This window comes from Nansenia antarctica, assembly GCF_963989245.1.
Source record: "Nansenia antarctica genome assembly, chromosome: 1".
Lineage (NCBI taxonomy): Eukaryota > Metazoa > Chordata > Actinopteri > Argentiniformes > Microstomatidae > Nansenia > Nansenia antarctica.
In genome coordinates this window covers 97506689-97524699 of record NC_137674.1, presented here as the reverse complement: position 1 = coordinate 97524699, position 18011 = coordinate 97506689, and the positions used below count along the sequence as shown (strand labels likewise).

The following is an 18011-nucleotide window of genomic DNA, read 5'->3' as shown; positions in this document are numbered from 1 at the left end:
GTTTCAGACACACACGATTTTATGCGCCGTATATATTTGTTCCTACAGTTTGGCCTCAAAGTATCCCTGGAAACGAGAACATTTGACAGAATGGCATCATAACATTCTGTTATCATTGATGATTTTTGAATGATCTCAATGCTTCGACAAAAATAACCGATGAGTACCGTGGCTTCAAGAGAAAACATGAATAAGAAGTTGAACTAATATTTAGTGTCTCAGATAAAGGTATGATTAGAACATGTTGTTGGCAGTTGTGCAGTCTTGCAAGTCTTTGCAGGTAGATTAAAGAGGTTGCTACTTGGGAAGGCTTACATGGCCCTGGGGGAAATTGCAAATCAAAGTCTAGGATCAATAGTCTTAACACATTTAATTAGTTTCTTCTTCGAATCCTGAGGTTTTTGCTTGCCACTTCATGAAGATCAAACCCCCCTCTTAATTAGTTTATTTTTTCTCTATCCCTTCATTTGCAGATTTGTATTAATCAGCGTTGACGTGACAGGACTGTGAGATGTCTACAGTGGTGGCCCAGTGTCATCACATCTTTGGTCTGAGGACAGGTGTGGCCAATAACCTGTGCTACTTCGATGAGCAGACTGTGATCTTCCCATCTGGAAACAACTGTGTACGCTACAACATCGATCAGAAATGGCAGAGGTTTATCCCAGGTAAATCCTCAAGCCTGTGGCCCTTCGTAAAGGTGCACAATTTGCCTGTCAAGTAGCCTGACTCACTAGAGTCACTACGATTCATCCATATATGCTGATGTGTACATAAGGTTCAGAGATAGGAAATGTTAGGATATTTATAGCATAGCATAGAGTACAGCACAGTGTTTTATTTGTATAGTATAATATAGTGGATAGTGTATATAGCCTTTATTTATGTAAACCAGCTCTTTTCCCTTCTTGTTTTTAGTATGTTTTTCCTAGCACCAGGGGAGCCCCCCCTCCCAAATTTCGTTGTATGGTACCTGTACTATATTAATGACAATAAAGACCATTCATTCATTCATTCATTCATTCATTCATTCATTCATGTGTTTCTGTGCTTTTTCAGGCTTGGAGAGAAGCCAAGGAATGCATGCCCTGGCCATCAGCTCAAATCGCCGCTACCTGGCGGTGTCTGAGCGCGGGGACAAAGCCACCGTCACTGTGTACGACCTGCAGCACGAGCAGAGCAGGAAGAGGAAGGTGCTGAACGGAGGAGAGATCCCCGTCCAGGAGTTTGTCTCTATGAGCTTCTCCGCCGACTCCAAGTACTTCATTGGCCAGTCAGGGGGACCAGACTGGACCCTGTTCTACTGGATGTGGGAGAAGCAGAAGGTCATGGCCACGGTGAAGACTACAGTGGGTGCTTTCCCAGTCACACAGGTGAGGAGGGAGGGGACGGTGCTCTGGTTAGATTCTTTCACAACAATTTTGGGGAAAGTGTTGAATGATCATTGTGTTAGTGTTCTATTGACAACACATAACATGTCTTGAGTCTTACCCTCGTACTGTAGTATCAACTCTCGAGCTGTTCACACACATTCAACAGCATATTAACCTGCATGCTTTGATTGCCCCTGTCCGACACTTCACTTTTCTAGATCAGCTTCAACCCCTATGACAACACCCAGCTCTGTGTGACTGGGAATGGGGTATTCAAGCTCTTCCGCTATGCAGAGGGGGTACTAAAGCAGTCCACCTCCCAGAAGCTGGAGTCCTATAACTTCCTCTCCCATGCCTGGATGTCTGAGGAGAGGGTTATTGCTGGAACAGAGACAGGCAGGCTGATGGTGTTTGAGTCTGGGGACCTGCGGTGGGAAATGAGTGTGACCACAAAGCTCACCACCTCCAATGACCCAGAGAGGTGGGCAGAGGGAGAAGAATAATTGGGGCTTTTAAAAAAGACACATGGAATGAGCTGTTATGACAAGTTAGACTAGTTATTAGAGTGTCTTGGATATTGCATAGGCGGTTAATAGTTCCACTTGGGCCTTTTCTTTAATTGAACAGGACACAGAACGGATATCAGGAGGTCAGAATAATTCCGATGTTCATGTTACCATTTTCTTGTTATTGCTTTACCTTTTACAGTACAGCGGAGGGAGATAATGGAGATGGACCTCCCCAGTTGCCACGGGTTACGGTTATCACAGTGTACTCCAAAGGTTTCGCCTGCTCTGCTGGCCCAGGGACAATGTGTCTGTTTGAGAGAACCGATGACAAGGACAACTACAAGAAGACCAGGGAGATAAAGGTGACAAGTCTCACTATACTACGTTTCCATCACTCTTTCACTCAAACTGAAGTTCTATTATATGTCCACTCTCTTATTATGTCTTTCTATTTACATTTTTCATTGTGAATATGTCTGCCGTTGTATCTGTGTGTGTGTGTGTGTGTGTGTGTGTGTGTGTCTCTGTGTCTGTGTCTGTGTCTGTGTCTGTGTGTGTGCGGTGCACGGTCCCGCTCAGATCCCCCCAGACTACTGCAGTCATGAGCCCAGCCAGGCAGAGCAGCAGCAGATAGTCTCTCTGGTGATCAGTCCGTCAGAGGAGACTGTGGTGGCCAGTACAGACCGTGGCCAGCTCTACAGCATCACCCTGTCCTCTGCTGAGATGAGCAAGGTCACTTTGAACACCCACAGCCTTCTGTTGACAGTACATACTGTTCTGGAGTTATCTATAGCCAACTCCCTACCCCCGCACCTCCACTTCTAATATCCCTTTATGACATTGCAAGGAAAATACATTCTCATAAATAGTTGTTTGTGTGTGTGTGTGTGTGTGTGTGTATATGTGTGTATTCAGTGGGAGCAAGCCCGCTTTGAGTTCCTGTCCCATTCCTTCCACTCTCGGTCCATTACCGGTCTCTCCATTTGCATCCGCAAGCCCATCATCGCAACCTGCTCCCTGGACCATTCTGTGCGCATCTGGAACTTTGAGACCAAGTAAGAGCTGGCCGTATCGTAGCTCACAGTCTCTTGAAAACGTTATATAAAGTTTGTATATAAAGTCTTTAAAACGGTCGAAACTATGATCCTCACTGTCCCTGTGCTATGTTTCTGCACCAAAATGTAGGAAAATATGACCCATATAGTTAAGTCAAGTTTTTAGGTTTGATTTCAGAAGTTAACAGTGTGAGCCCTTTGTCCGTCTCCTATTCACTTCCCCCTAGCACCCTGGAGCTGTATAAGGAGTTCCAGGAGGAGGCGTGCAGCGTTGCTCTGCACCCCTCAGGGCTATTTGTCCTGGTGGGCTTCTCAGACAAGCTGCGTCTGATGAATCTGCTGATCGATGACATCAGGACCTTCAAGGAGTTCACCGTGCGCGGCTGTCGAGAGGTCAGCCAATCAGGGAGAGGGACAAGAAGCGATCTGACTCTTCATGGCTACAATAATTGAATACAGTATGGAAACATTATGCAGTGATCTAACTGTCAATCAGTAAAAACATAACATTTGTTAAATGTTGTCTTCAGTGTGCCTTCAGTCATGGAGGACACCTGTTTGCTGCTGTCAATGGGAACGTCATCCACATCTACTCCACCACCACCTGTGAGAACATCCTCAACCTCAAGGGCCATAATGGGAAGGTCAGTGAGATACACGTCTGGAGCAGGGGAGACTGGTTGAGGTAGATAAAACTCATAATGCATGGAACGGAAAATGGAATGGTATCAATGGGCATTTGTTACCATCACTCATTCCATTCCATGCATTACAACGAGTCCGTCTTCCGATTTCTTCCCCCACCAGCCTCTCGTGGTGTGGAGGCCACTGATGTTATGCTGTGTGTGCGTTAAATGCAGGTGCGCTCCATAGCATGGAGCATGGATGACAGTAGGCTGGTGACGTGTGGTATGGAGGGGGCCGTGTACGAATGGAACACCCTGACCAGCAAGAGAGAGTCCGAGAGCGTCCTCAAGTCCTGCAGCTACACCGGCGTCACCATGTCCACAGACGCCAGGACCATCTTCGCCGTGGGCGATGACTGTACTCTGAAAGAGATCCAAGACTGTCAAGTGAGACGCAATCATATGCAGTAGGACACGGCTGCTTTAGCAACTGGCAACCCGCATATAAGTTGCATTTAAGTCAGTTTTGAGAATGGATTTGATCAACATCTATTATGTATTATCTCATGAAATCGAGCTGATGGTTTTAGACTTTAATAACTGACGGGTTCAAACGAGGTATCATCAAACTGTTTTATTCAACATTCTTCTCATTGTCACTTCATAGGTCTACACTAGACAAGCTTTCCCTAGAAATGAGCTGTCAGTTTTGAGTGAATATTGATGGTTCTCCATTTATTACACTTAATCCACCATTTGTGGTGTCAGTTTCCCCGCTGTGTGAAGTTCTCAAAGGGAAAAGTGCTATTTCCATATTCATTATCATCACTTCAGCCAGAGAGTCCATTAAATTCACACTCAGCTGTCAGTTCTTTTTGAGGAATGACAGCCATCGTTCTGACAGTCCTCTGAAAACAATCCCCATTCCGTCAATCAGGAACCCTTTGAGCTATTCCTGGCTGCTGGAGCTTGGGGGAAAAAGGCTTTTATAGGCAGCCCTGAACATAAGTGGTTTTATATATATGCAGGCCTCTCAATTAGGCTGTTTTCCTTCCTCATGGTGGTGAAGGAGACAACCTTTACCGACAGAGAAGATAGCATGTTTTAATCTACATCGTCGTGCCTACACAATCCCCCCTACCTGTGACAATATTGGCGATAAATCACAGCCTCTCCGACATTAATGCTTTTATACATACACAGAAAGTTGTGACATGAAAACAATGCTTTAAGTATTAATTTTAGAATAAATTGTGGTGGTTTCATGCCTGGCTGTCCCCCATATCCCTATTTCTCTCTCTCTCTTTATCTCTCCTCTACCTCTCTCTCTCTCTCTGTCTCTGTCAGATTCTGCGTGAGGTGCCTGCTGAGGACGTGGTCTACACCACCATCGCCATTTCCCGCTCTGGCCGCACGCTCTTCACGGGGACCTCCACCGGCACCATCCGTGTCATCAAGTACCCCCTGTCCATCCAGAAGGACTGGGTGGAGTTCCAGGGCCATGCCGCACCTGTCACCAAGGTCTGAGTCTCATTAGGGGGGCGTGGGAGGTAGAAACCAGAGAAAAGGCTCATTGTAATGGATGGAACAGAATGAGAAACACGTGTTGGATAAGTATGTGTTTGAGACAATTCCTCAAACCATTCTATATAATAGACCTGTCCTCTTCTACTTCCACTAGCCTCCCCTGGACGGGGAGAGGGGGGGGGGGGGGTTGTTGTACATCTATTTATTCATCCTATCTATTTTCAGATAGCACATGCTACTGACTACTACTGGCATACTGAATGAAGCAAGGGCCTCATGTGTCGTGCAAAGGCCTTGAGGATGTCCCCTTGGCCTAATTGTAGACACTCGGGTCTTCCATCTACTCTGTGCCGCCCTTCAGATTGTGATCACATTCGACGACCAGTACCTTCTGTCAGTGTCTGAGGACGGCTGTCTGCTCATCTGGAAGATCATCGACAAGGAGGGCCGCGGTCTGAAGAGAGACAAGGAGATCATGTACGCTGAGGAGATCCTCATCACCAAGTCTGATCTGATGGAGAAGGTAACGCATGGGGGAGTTCTAGAGACATGCAGTATTATAGGGCCCCAATTTGCTGGAGGAAGAAGCAGAGCAAAACATTACTAACAACTCAGAATAGTCTACTACAGCATGATTTTTTTTATTGCTTTGTCTTTAACAATGTTTCTGAGAAAATGCTGATTATTCAACCAGAGTTTAAGTAAACAGTCTGAAAAATGCATTCGCTTATCATGGAAACGCTAGACACCATTTTCAGATCTCCCATTGGATTGTTTCGTATTGCATATTGAGGTACAGGTGGCCGCCTTTCTCTTCTCTCCCACTCTCTTCCCCTCTCTCTCCCTCTCTCTTTCCCCCTCTCTCTCCCTCTCTCTCTCCCTCTCTCTCTCCCTCTCTCTCCCTCTCTCTCTCCCTCTCTCTCTCCCTCTCTCTCCCTCTCTCTCCCTCTCTCTCTCCCTCTCTCTCTCCCTCTCTCTCCCTCTCTCTCTCCCTCTCTCTCCCTCTCTCTCTCCCTCTCTCTCTCCCTCTCTCTCTCCCTCTCTCTCCCTCTCTCTCTCCCTCTCTCTCCCTCTCTCTCTCCCTCTCTCTCTCCCTCTCTCTCCCTCTGTCTCCCTCTCTCTCCCTCTCTCTCTCCCTCTCTCTCCCTCTCTCTCCCTCTCAAACAGAACCAGATCATGATGGAGCTGAAGACCCGGGTGGAGGAACTGAAAATGGCTGAAAATGGAGAACGAGTACCAGCTGCGTCTAAAGGACATGAACTACAATGACAAGATGAAGGAGACCATAGACAAATATGTCCAGGAGATAGAGTCACTGAAGACCAAGATCCAGGTCAGACCATCTCAACACAATCACTACCTCAGTTAATTTACATTTACATTCACACTTTTGCTACTTAGCAGACGCCTTTATCCAAAGTGACTTACTTCTTAGGGTTGGCTTTATCCAAAGTGACATACAACCAATAACGGTGTATGAGCAAAGCAAACAGTGAATGTCAAGTTAGATTTGTCAAGTTATTTAAAGTGCACAGTTTAAAAAAAATCATTAAAGCAGGTGTAAACAAACTAGAATAGTGTTTACAAAATACTTAAAATACATGATTGTGATTATACAGTATCATTTGAATGGGTTGTGTATGGTTAACACTAGCATAGCGATGAAATAGTTATTTAAATATTTAAAGCCAATGAATGGAAATACTGTACCTATTTTTATGCCACCACTATAACTGTATAGAGGTAACAATACATTTTTCAGAGGTGGTCAGCTCTCCTTATCGTATGCACCCAGTGTCCTTTGGTTTGTAAGTTGGGTCTGATAAGAGAAACTTCTAGATCAATAAAATGGAAATGAGGGTTTTAGAGTGTCTCTGGCAGGGGTGTAAGATGGCCACTAGTGAGGTGCATCTGTAGAGACATTCTCCCCTCTCTCTCTCTCTCTCTCTCTATCTCTCTCTCTCTCTCTCTCTCTCTCTCTCTCTCTCTCTCTCTCTCTCTCTCTCTCTCTCTCTCTCTCTCTCTCTCTGTCTCTCTGTCTCTCTCTCTCTCTCTCTCTCTCTCTCTCTCTCTCTCTCTCTCTCTCTCTCTCTCTCTCTCTCTCTCTCTCTCTCTCTCTCTCTCTCTCTCTCTCTCTCTCTCTCTGGAGCAGATTAGCAAGACGGAGAAAGACAAGACAGAGGCTTTACACCAGGAGGCCATGTGTGAAGGCTTGGAGAAACACTCCAAAGAGCAGCACGATTTAGGTAATCAGGGTCTTAGGGATTATGCTGTATTATTATTAGATTGTTTTCTTTTATGTTCTGTTTGGTTCTATTCTATTCTTTCTATTTCTATTCTGTCATTGCTGTCCTTCATTCAGAGAGTTATACAGTAAATGCTAACTGGGATGCGTGGTGAGGCCCGACTGAGGTAAAGGGGTAAAGGTAAGGTAAAGGGTCAGGGTTAGGGTAAGGGTTATGGTTTGTTGTTAGGGTTAGTGTTTAGGGTTTAGGGTAGAGTCATCCCAAGGATCTCACCAAATAATGAAAGAGAAGAACTGCTCCTTTGAATTCTGTAAAGTGACTTTAGAAGAAGTGAAAAATGAGAAACCACCGGGTATTGATAACCTGGATGGAAAGCTATTAAGGATGGTAGCAGACCATATTGCCACTCCCATATGCCACATCTTCAATCTTAGTTTTGACTGTAATATGTGCCCACAAACCTGGAAAGAGGCTAAGGTAATCACTCTACCAAAAAATGCTCATGCTGCCTTTTCTGGCTCTAACAGCAGACCAATTAGCCTGTTATAAGAAAACTGTTGGCAAAACATTTATTTGGCCAGACACAATGCTATTTCTCTATGAACAATTTAACAAGCAACTACCAGCACGCTTATAGGAAAGGGCACTCAACCTGCACAGCACTCACTCAAATGACAGATGATTGGCTAAAAGATATTGATCAACAGAATATTGTAGGTGTACAGGTTTTTCGCCCTTGCTTGCTTACTATGCGCCGGTGGTCTGCGGGCCTCTCCTCGGGAGAGTAATCTAGCTCAGGCCAGGGGCCACAGGCAGTTGTCGTGAAATAATACAAATAAAATAAAAATGTAGACACTGGAAAGACAGTACAAGGGGGGCACTGAAGAGACAGTACACGTTTTAGGAGGCATATTATAGGGGAAAAGCAGGTGTCTCAGGAGACGCAGTGCTGGGGGGTGGTAATGTCTCAGGAGGAGCAGCATGGAATTCGAAGGAGGATATGGGTGTAGCGTCTATGTGTCCTCCTGAGTGTCAGAAGAACAGGAATAGGGAGAAAGCACATTGTAATATTAGTCAGTAGAGGGGTAGAGGGTTAATTGATTGGCAGCTGCTGGATTGAAAAAATCAGGTGTAGTGCTGAGGCACAAATGTGTACATTTCAAGCCTGCAAACTGCGACACTTTAAATGAATGTGCAATAACACTATGTGCAATATGACAACCCTAGTCATCTTATCTGTACAGTATAGTATAGTGGATAGTGTACATAGCCTTTATTTATGTAAACCAGCTCCTTTCCCTTCTTTTTTTTTTCCTTTTTTGTTTTTGTTTTTCTTTCTTTCCTAGCACCAGGGGAGCCACCCCTCCCAAATATCGTTGTTTGGTACCTGTACTATAGCAATGACAATAAAGACCATTCATTCATTCATTCATTCATTCATTCATTCATTCATTCATTCATTCATTCATTCATAATAGACAAACAGAGTTGGATTTGCTAAGCGTACTCAAAGTAGACAAATATGATAAGAGAACAACCAAAATGGAAGAGAAGACACTTAGTATTCTTAGTGCCCTGGCCTTCCTCGATGGACTCCCACAGACACGCTCCCTTGTCTCGTTGTCACAGACTCACTTACTAGGCTGTATAATAGATGTCTCCACTCACTTAGTCCAAATGTAGCACACTAGTCGTCAGTAGGCACTGGCTTTAAACGAGGTGTCCAAGACTCCTCCCAATGCAAGTTGAGGTTCTATTAGGCTTCAACCCCAATTGGTTTCAGTTGAAAACCTGTTTGCAGGCTAATAGTTGTACCCCCAAAACTAATAGTTACTCAGAATAGCTAAACACACAAACTCACTTAAACTCACTAATTAGCATCAGCTAATGGACATGAACACTTGAACACTTGATCTCTGCACTTTATATTTATATTAATTATGGCTCTTGCACTTTGATGTTGGTTTGCACTGTCTTGTCCTGTCTTGCACCTGTCCTGCTGTAAACCGTGCTCCATTGTCCCAAACCAAATTCCTAACATGTTTACATGTCATGGCAATAAAGTCTTCTGATTCTGATTCTGATTCTGATCCTAATACATCCAATCAAATCTGTGTCCCCTGTGCTCTCTCCCAAGAGACGGCCAACAGCCAGAAGCTGATGCTGGAGTATCAGAAGTACCAAGAGCTGCAGCTCAAGTCCCAACACATGCAGGAGGACTACGAGAAGCAGCTGCAGAAGATGGAGAACATGAAGATCGCCGCCCTGGAGGAGCTCACGCTGTACTACGAGAACAAGATGCAGGAGAAACTACTGGTGCTGGAACAGGTAGGAGAAGATGGTACTACTGTGTTCTAGTGTGTATGGATCGGAGCAGAAGTTAGGAGTTTTTTTTGGGGTATGTTTTGGGGTTTGGGTTGGGTCCAGAGAATCCCTCTGAGGAGATGTAGTGTAGTCAGGCGTTTAGTGACACCTTCACACACTCTCTCTCTCCCTCCCTCCATCCATCCCTCCTTCCCTGCCCGCTTCCCTGCGGTGACACTGATTGGAAGCGAAGAGACAAATTAATCCGGGAGTGCCAGGTTCTCTGCGGAGGACATCCTCAGAATATTTAAGGAAATGGGACGTCGACTCCCATCACCGCTAACGGCGTGTGTGTGTGTGTGTGTGTGTGTGAGCCGTGTCTGTGTGAGCTGCGTCTGTGTGAACCACGTGTGTGCTAGCCACGCGCGTGTGAGCCGTGCGTGTGTGCGAGCCGTGCGTGTGTGTGAGCCGTGCGTGTGTGTGTGTGAGCCACATGTGTGTGAGTCGCCGTGAGTGTGAGCTGCATGTGGGTGTGTGTGAGGCGTGCGTGTGTGTGAGCTGCGGAGGAGCCTGCATTAATCACCTTATTATTTCGCTCTGAACTAAACCCTGAATTGATGTGAGGAACGGTGGGTGGGAGGAGGGAGGCGGCGCATTCAGAGCAGCTGAGGCAGCCCCCCCCCCCCTGTACTGGGATCATGGAGGATATAGGTTACTAAAGGTGCATAAACACTAAACAATGGGATTAACCCTGGGATGTCATGACCTCTCTGTTGTTTGGAGAGCTCCCCTTCATCCTCCTTATGTCTCTTTCTCTTTTCTGTCTCTCGCTCTCTTTTCTTCTTGTTCACACCCCCCCCATCCTTGTTCTCCATGTACCCCTCTCTCTCCACTTTCTCTCCCTCCCTCTCTCTCTCCCTACCTTCGTCCCTCTCTCCCTCTCTCCCTCTCTCTTTCTCTCCCCCACCCCCCCCACTCTCTCTCTCAATTAAATTCACTTTTCTCTCTCTCCCCTCCCTCCCCTCTCTCTCTTCCTCCCCCCAGTGTCACGAGGAGTCGAGGATCCAGGTGCGCGAGTCTGAGGAGTCCAGGAAGCAGATGGAGGAGGACGGTGACAGGGAGATCCAGGACATCCGCATCCGCTACGAGAGGTGGCTGAAGGACGAGAGGGAGACCAACATGCACATGAAGGGAGACACTAGTATTATGAAGAAGAAGGTAAACACACAGCCAAGCCTTATGACCACTTCCTACTGTGTACAGCATGTGCCTCCCTCTGCACCACTTAACACACACCCAAACACACACGTGCGAACACACACAAACTCACACACAAACATACACACACACACACACACACACACTCATGAATGTCAATCTCCCCCTAGATTTTCACACTCAACCACCTACATACCGACACATAGACCCCGCCTAGTCTCCTTCACAGTCGCACCTCACCTCCGAACCCTGTTTCTCCCCCATACTCATACCTCTTCTCTTCTCTTCTCTTCTCTCTGTCCAAAGTCCAAACCCCGTTTCTCTCCATCCCCCTAGTCAGCTCTTCTCTTCTCTCTGGCCCGGTAGATCATCATTACAGCCAATCAGAGGCAGCATACGGCCTGTTTGCTGTGAGCGAGCCTGTCCATCTGTCCACACTTTGGGACTAATGCGCTCCGTTCACTCACTCAATAGTAGACGGATTGGTTTAATTCAGAGGGATGATGTTGGTTCCGGTCCAACTCAGTTACCGATCCCTTTCACAGATGATGCAGTTCCCCGTCCTGGTGTGCCGTGTGTTTCTGTCTCGTGTCTTGTCTTGTACCTCCTCTCCTGGCTTTGTCTCCACATTGGGTTGTCAGTTTAAAAGAGATCTTCCCTCAAAATGTCTAAATGTAGTGTTCTCCACATTTGTAAGGAACGCCATTTTTTTACCTCCCTAATTATGCTGTTGGATATGGTCCTATTCTGAAGAATATGAAGAATAAGAATATGTGATGTGAAGTGTCATATAAGTTATGACAATGACTGATGACATTTCTTCTCCCTCCCGCACTCTCTGTCTGCACTCCCCTCTCCCCCCTTGTCTCACTCTGTCTCCCCGTCTCCCTCCTGCAGTTCAGCAACCTGCAGAAGGACATAGATGACAGGAATGTGGAGATAGAAAAGCTCAAGTGTGAGCAGCAGAAACTGCAGGCTGTGATCAAGTCCCTGGAGAAGGACATCCTGGCTCTGAAGAAGGACATCCAGGAGAGGGGCGAGACCCTCCTGGATAAGGTGGGTGGCTGGTGGGACGTGGGGTACAGGGAGAGGTGTGTACGTGTGTACGTGTGTGTGTGTGTGTGTGTGTGTGTGTGTGTGTGACTGTGTGACAGAGTGGGCAGCCCCCCTCCCCCAAAGCATGGCAAAAAAAAAAGGAAAACTACTCCAGCAGTTAGTTTGTTTACATTTATCATAAGGTGTCTCTGTGTGTGTGTGTGTGTGTGTGTGTGTGTGTGTGTGTGTGTGTGTATATAGGTAGGTGTGTGAAGCTAGGTGTGTGTATATAAAGCTTATCGTTTTATATACAAAGCGTAACACACACATACACCATTACAGATGGGCCAAAAAGGTTTTCTCCCTGTTTGAACTAAATGAGTCTCACAGTGTCATGTATCACTTCAGGCAAGGTGACTGTGAGACTCCTCCCCCCAGTGCCCGCCTTGAGTGTGAAGGCCCAGCCATGAATAATCACACCGCATCAGCATGTGGCCACCGTCTCAGACACCTGCTCCATCTCCCTCTGTACACACAAACATCCATATTCTCTCTCTCTGTCACTCTCTATCTATCTCTCTCTCTCTCTCTTTCTCTCTCTCTCTCTCTCTATGTATATATATATATATATATATGTCTGTCGGTCTCTCTCTCTCTTTCTGTATTTGTGTGTGTCTCTCTCTCTCTCTCTCTCTCTGTCTGTCTGTCTCTCCCCTCCATCTCTGTCTTTTTTGTTGTTGCATATTCATACCTCTTGCATCTCTGCCAGAGTGGCGTCACGTGTTGTTGTCGCTTGAATCTAACAGTCAAATCCCTAGGATCCAGGTGTGTTTGTGTTACAAGCATAAATACCCCCCTTCAACAAAGCATTTATTTTCTGTCGTTGGCACAACTGACATGAGAGACGCCATGGCATTTCACCTGCCTGTGTACGTTATTCATTTATCAATATTTATCAGTGCTATGAGGCACTTGCATCCTATGGGTGCACTCTCAGAGTCTGCCCTCTCTTTGTGTGGAAGGAAAAACGTAGATAACTGGCTTTAGTGTGTAAATGCCACAAATGCTGCCTATGGCATGATTAGCCGGACGGAACGCTTTCAAATAGGTAATTGGATTGCTTTGTTAATTGTACAAATGTTATGCATGAAACTAGGAGCCTCAGTTCAAATGCTGGTCCCTCACTTCATGAATAAAGATTTGCTCTGGGTATACTGTAGCATCTGTTGAGACGGTTTTGTTGTCAGATTTGCTTGCAGACGCTAATGATAATTCATTTAAACATTAGAGGTGTCGGCGACGTTAAGCTGAACATTAGATCTGGATCACCGAAGCCGTATTGTTGTTCAACTACAAGTGACATTTCCATTTCAGTTTGATAAAATATCAAAAGCATTTATTGGAAGAGCACCATGAAACATAATGGAACTTCAAAAGAGAACTAGCCCAAAGACTTGTGACCGGCAAGAGCCAATTTCATGGTTCATCTAAACAATATAAGAATGTTACATGACAATTACTGTGTGTAATAACCATGTAATAACCATGTAATTACCATGTAATAAAACATTTTCAAAACAAATCAGTTGTGGTTAGCGTGAAACCTCTAAGAGATCTAAGACCTGTTTGTCTCGTCCCCCTACGAAGGAGAAACGCATCTATGAGCTGACGAAGAAGAACCTGGACTTAGAAAAGTTCAAGTTTGTGCTGGACTACAAGATCAAAGAGCTGAAGAAGCAGATTGAGCCCAGAGAGAGCAACATCAAAGGGATGACGGAGCAGATCCAGGAGGTAAAACAAACACTCCTCCTTCTTGGTCAACACTCGGGGTTCTCTACACACTCCAGGGCCGACTACAATGGCTCTAGCTTGCGGACTTTCCTTTCATGCTGTTCTTTCCAGCACTGTTTCAGCAACTTTGGTGAATGAGTAATCAGGCCAGTCCAGTTAAGCTCAGCACAGTGTGGCTCTGTAGTGTAAATGAAGGTCTACAGAGGTCAGTGGTCTGGTGAGGCGTTGTTGTGAATATCACAGCGCCTGCTGACTTGCCCATTCAACCATCAATACAATTTTTTTCTCAGAGACAGCCTAACCTTTGAAAAAGAACTTTACGATTCTCAGGTAAAGGTCTGTCGCTCATCAATGACAAAGCCAAATCTATAGTGACTTGAAAGGTAGGACTTTGTGCAGTATCAGGACAAACGTTGTGAATGCTCACAACAGTTATTACACCGTCATCAATTACACTTTTAGAAAGGGGCCTGCCAACTTCAGGTTCCTCTTCATTTAAGTGGAAATGAGCCTTAGGTCTGTATAGATCCAGGATCAGGGGGCTAGGCCAGTGATAGATCAGCATGCGTGAGGGCTGGGTGAGGAGAGGAGAGGGACTGAGTGAGGAGAGGGACTGAGTGAGGAGAGGGACTGAGTGAGGAGAGGGACTGGATGAGGAGAGGGATTGGGTAGGGAGAGGGGCTGGGTGAGGAGATGGACTCGGTGGGGAGGGGGGCTGGGTGGGGAGGGGGACTGGGTAAGGAGATGGACTGGGTGGGGAGGGAGGCTGGGTGAGGAGGGGGGCTGGGTGGGGAGGGGGGCTGGGTAAGGAGATGGACTGGGTGAGGAGGGGGGCTGGGTGAGGAGATGGACTGGGTGAGGAGGGAGGCTGGGTGAGGAGATGGACTGGGTGGGGAGGGAGGCTGGGTGAGGAGATGGACTGGGTGGGGAGGGAGGCTGGGTGAGGAGATGGACTGGGTGGGGAGGGAGGCTGGGTGAGGAGATGGACTGGGTGGGGAGGGAGGCTGGGTGAGGAGATGGACTGGGTGGGGAGGGAGGCTGGGTGAGGAGATGGACTGGGTGGGGAGGGAGGCTGGGTGAGGAGATGGACTGGGTGGGGAGGGAGGCTGGGTGAGGAGATGGACACAGTGGGGAGGGAGGCTGGGTAGGGAGGGAGATGGACTGGGTTGTATCAATGCTCTGGGCTTCCTGTTGTCCTCTAGATGGAGACGGAGCTGGACACCTTCCACAAGAAGAACACCCAGCAGGAGCTGGACGTGGGCAAGCTGAAGCTCAAGCTCTCCACCACCGACAAGGAGATGCACAAGCAGATGCAGAGGGTGTGTGGACAGTGATAACAAAGTATTTATTATCCAGTGTGTGTGTGTGTGAGTTAGTGTGTGTGTAAAAGAGAATGTTTACTTCATACATTTGTATTTTAACCTATGCCTTTATACATGTGCAATTACAGTGTATATGTAAGTCCACCATTGTCTCCCTCCATTCCTCACTTCTTCTCTCATCCCCTCTTCTTCCCCTCTCCTCCCCCCCTCCCCCCTAAGGTGAGGGATGTGGAGGCCTTGGTGCGCAGGTTCAAGACGGACCTCCACGGCTGTGCAGCCTTCATCCAGGAGCCAAAAAAGCTCAAGAACAGCTTGAGGGAGCTGTATGAGCGCTACGTGCAGCACTGTGAGGTGGTGAGTGACAGCAGTGGAGGCTGGTGGATGTAGAAGTCCATGCATTGCAATGTGCCAGTCCATCCATCCATGCATTGCAATGAACCAGTCCTCAGATTTCTACCTCCACCAGCCTTCTCTGAGTCCCTTACAGTATCTGGTGGCTATTCCTAAACATGACTTGTTACATTGCGCTATGGCTAAAGGCCCAATCCCATTTCACTCCTTGCCCCTACCACTTGGGATGGAGGAGTAAGGGCGAAGTGGTAGGGGCTACATGGCCCAGAGTTTTTTCAGAGGCACACTCCAAATGGAGTGTTATGCGAAATCTCCCAGAATGCCTTGCGAATCATCGGCAAGATAGTGGCAAACGCAACAAAAGAAAACCACAAATGTAATTTTTGTCTTCGTTAATAAAGATTTTAAAATTATGATAACCTTTGTATTATCTTAGTTTAATGTCATTTCAATGTATTATAGACCTTTTCTTTATAACAAGCATACCAACAAAAATCACTAGTAGGCTATGCTGATGTCTCTAGCTAGCTAGCTAACGTTACAACATTGTTTTAAGGCTGAATTAAAAACATTTTACATTTACATTTTAACCATTTAGCAGATGCTTTTATCCAAAGCGACTTACAATTACAGATTACAGGGACAGTCTCCCTGGAGTTGTTAGCGTACAGAGCACAGCTATTCTGTCATGAACTGGCCTGGTAATGAAGCATTGTTCTTTTTTATTTGATGACTTGTTTGATCTTGTTGTGAAACTTAGCGTCCATGCTTTTCTATGATACTACTGATGACGTATCAGGGTTTTGAAGGGTTGTCCCATTTCATAGTTCAAGATTTCAACCACTACCCACCTGTAACTCTGTTCCGAGGGACATGCCGAAAAGCGAGTGGTACTCGAAAATGAGGGGTTAAAAATAAGAAATGGGATTGGGCCTAAGTGTTCCTTGAAAAACTAAGCACTGACCAGCCAACCAATATTGAACTGGTTTTAATTTGAACTGATTTTTATTTGGTTAGGGTTATGGTTTAGTTAAGTTTGAGATTACGGTCAGGGTCTTTAGGTTTTAGGTTTTGACCTAGTTGGGCTGTTAATGGGATGCTGGTCAGAAAGGTCCTTTCATAGTCTCCTGTTTGAGAAGACACTGAGGTTGTAAAATGGCTGCTCTCTCTATCCCCCAGGTGGATATAGTTGGGGGGGAGGCTGACATCCACAGAGAGTATGCACGGCAGAGGGATCACCTGGAGAGGAATCTGGCGACCCTGAAGACAAAACTGTCCAAAGACAACGCGGTCCACCATGCTAAAAACATCAAGCTCATGAAGGTGACTGAGACCATCTCTCTCTCTCTCTCTCTTTCCCTCTCTCTTTCCCTCTCTCTCAATTCAATTCACTAAGCTTTTACCATTGTCTTACCATTGTCAACCTACAAAAACACATTTTGGGAAGTAAGTGTAGTTCTTTTTCTTGTAGTCTCTTATTTCTGAGGGCAAAGTGTACACAGCCTGTCTTCCCTGGGCAGCCAGGCCTGCCAATGTGGTTTCTACTGCCAGGCTGTGCTCACTGAGTCTGAACATAGTCAATGTCTTCCTCAGTTTCTCGTCAGTCACAGTGGTCAGACGGTCTGCCACCATGTACTGTACATTCTGTTCATGGCCAAAAAAGCATTCAAGTTTACTTCTTTCTCCCTCCCTCTTTCTCTCTGCTCTCTCTCTCTCGCCTCTTTTCATAAAATACTAACTCAAGTACTACCTGACTGATTGAAGGATTGTTTGATTAGTATTCATTGGTTCAATGACTTCCTGACTACGCAGGAGAACGCGACGCTGATCTGCGAGATCAACGAGCTGAGACGGGAGCTGCGTCTGGTGCGCTCCCAGGTGCGCGACTACGGGAGCCTGGCGGGACGTGGCCACAAGGCCAAGAAACAGACCTCCTCTAACCCCACACTGCCCTTCCTCACTAGCAACACATAACACCTCCTCCCCCCACACACAGACACACACACACACACACACGCACACGCACACACACGCACACGCACACGCACACGCACACACACACGCACACGCACACGCACGCACACACACACACACACACACACACACACACACACACACACACACACACACACACACACACACACACACACGCACACACAAACATAGACCCAGCCTGAGACTGAGGGGGGAATGGATGTGTGCAGTGCATCACAATAATAAGCAGTCTATAAAGATGAGTTTGAGATACTGAAAGTGCACTGAAGCGGACCCATGAAACTCTGTACAGCTTCTTGATAATAAAAACATGTTTTTGTTGTATAGCCTATATATATATAATTTAATTTATTTTCATCAGGCTTTTCTGCGTTGCTTTTGGTAGGGGGACAAATCAATAAAAAGCATTGTGTCAGATAAGCAATGATGAATGTGTTATGCCAGACTATTCGATAACTAGGACTATGGACAGTGGTGGCCTATTTTCCTTTATAAAAAAAAAAAACACAACCCATATTGATCATGAAATGCATCGATACGGTCAGTGCGTGCTCTGGTGTTAAACGGGACCGGATAATGCCACTGTTTTAATACCGCTACAATGGTGCGATACTCATTCTCCATTGGAATTTCGTGAGCTTAGAATTATAAGGTTCTAT

The 18011-nt window shown here is 46.3% G+C and overlaps 1 pseudogene across 1 annotated transcript; it reads left to right on the top strand.

Annotated features, from left to right (window-relative positions):
- The first annotated feature begins 511 nt into the window (after positions 1-511).
- Positions 512-17331, top strand: LOC308154957 (cilia- and flagella-associated protein 57-like; annotated as a pseudogene). The gene is made up of 20 exons: positions 512-668; positions 1060-1373; positions 1592-1854; positions 2082-2244; positions 2462-2614; positions 2798-2937; positions 3165-3330; positions 3468-3581; positions 3798-4010; positions 4911-5084; positions 5452-5613; positions 6258-6423; positions 9476-9664; positions 10685-10858; positions 11756-11914; positions 13541-13684; positions 14887-15003; positions 15226-15360; positions 16537-16680; positions 17170-17331. The product of its transcript is annotated as a cilia- and flagella-associated protein 57-like (transcript).
- Positions 17332-18011: the final 680 nt, after the last annotated feature.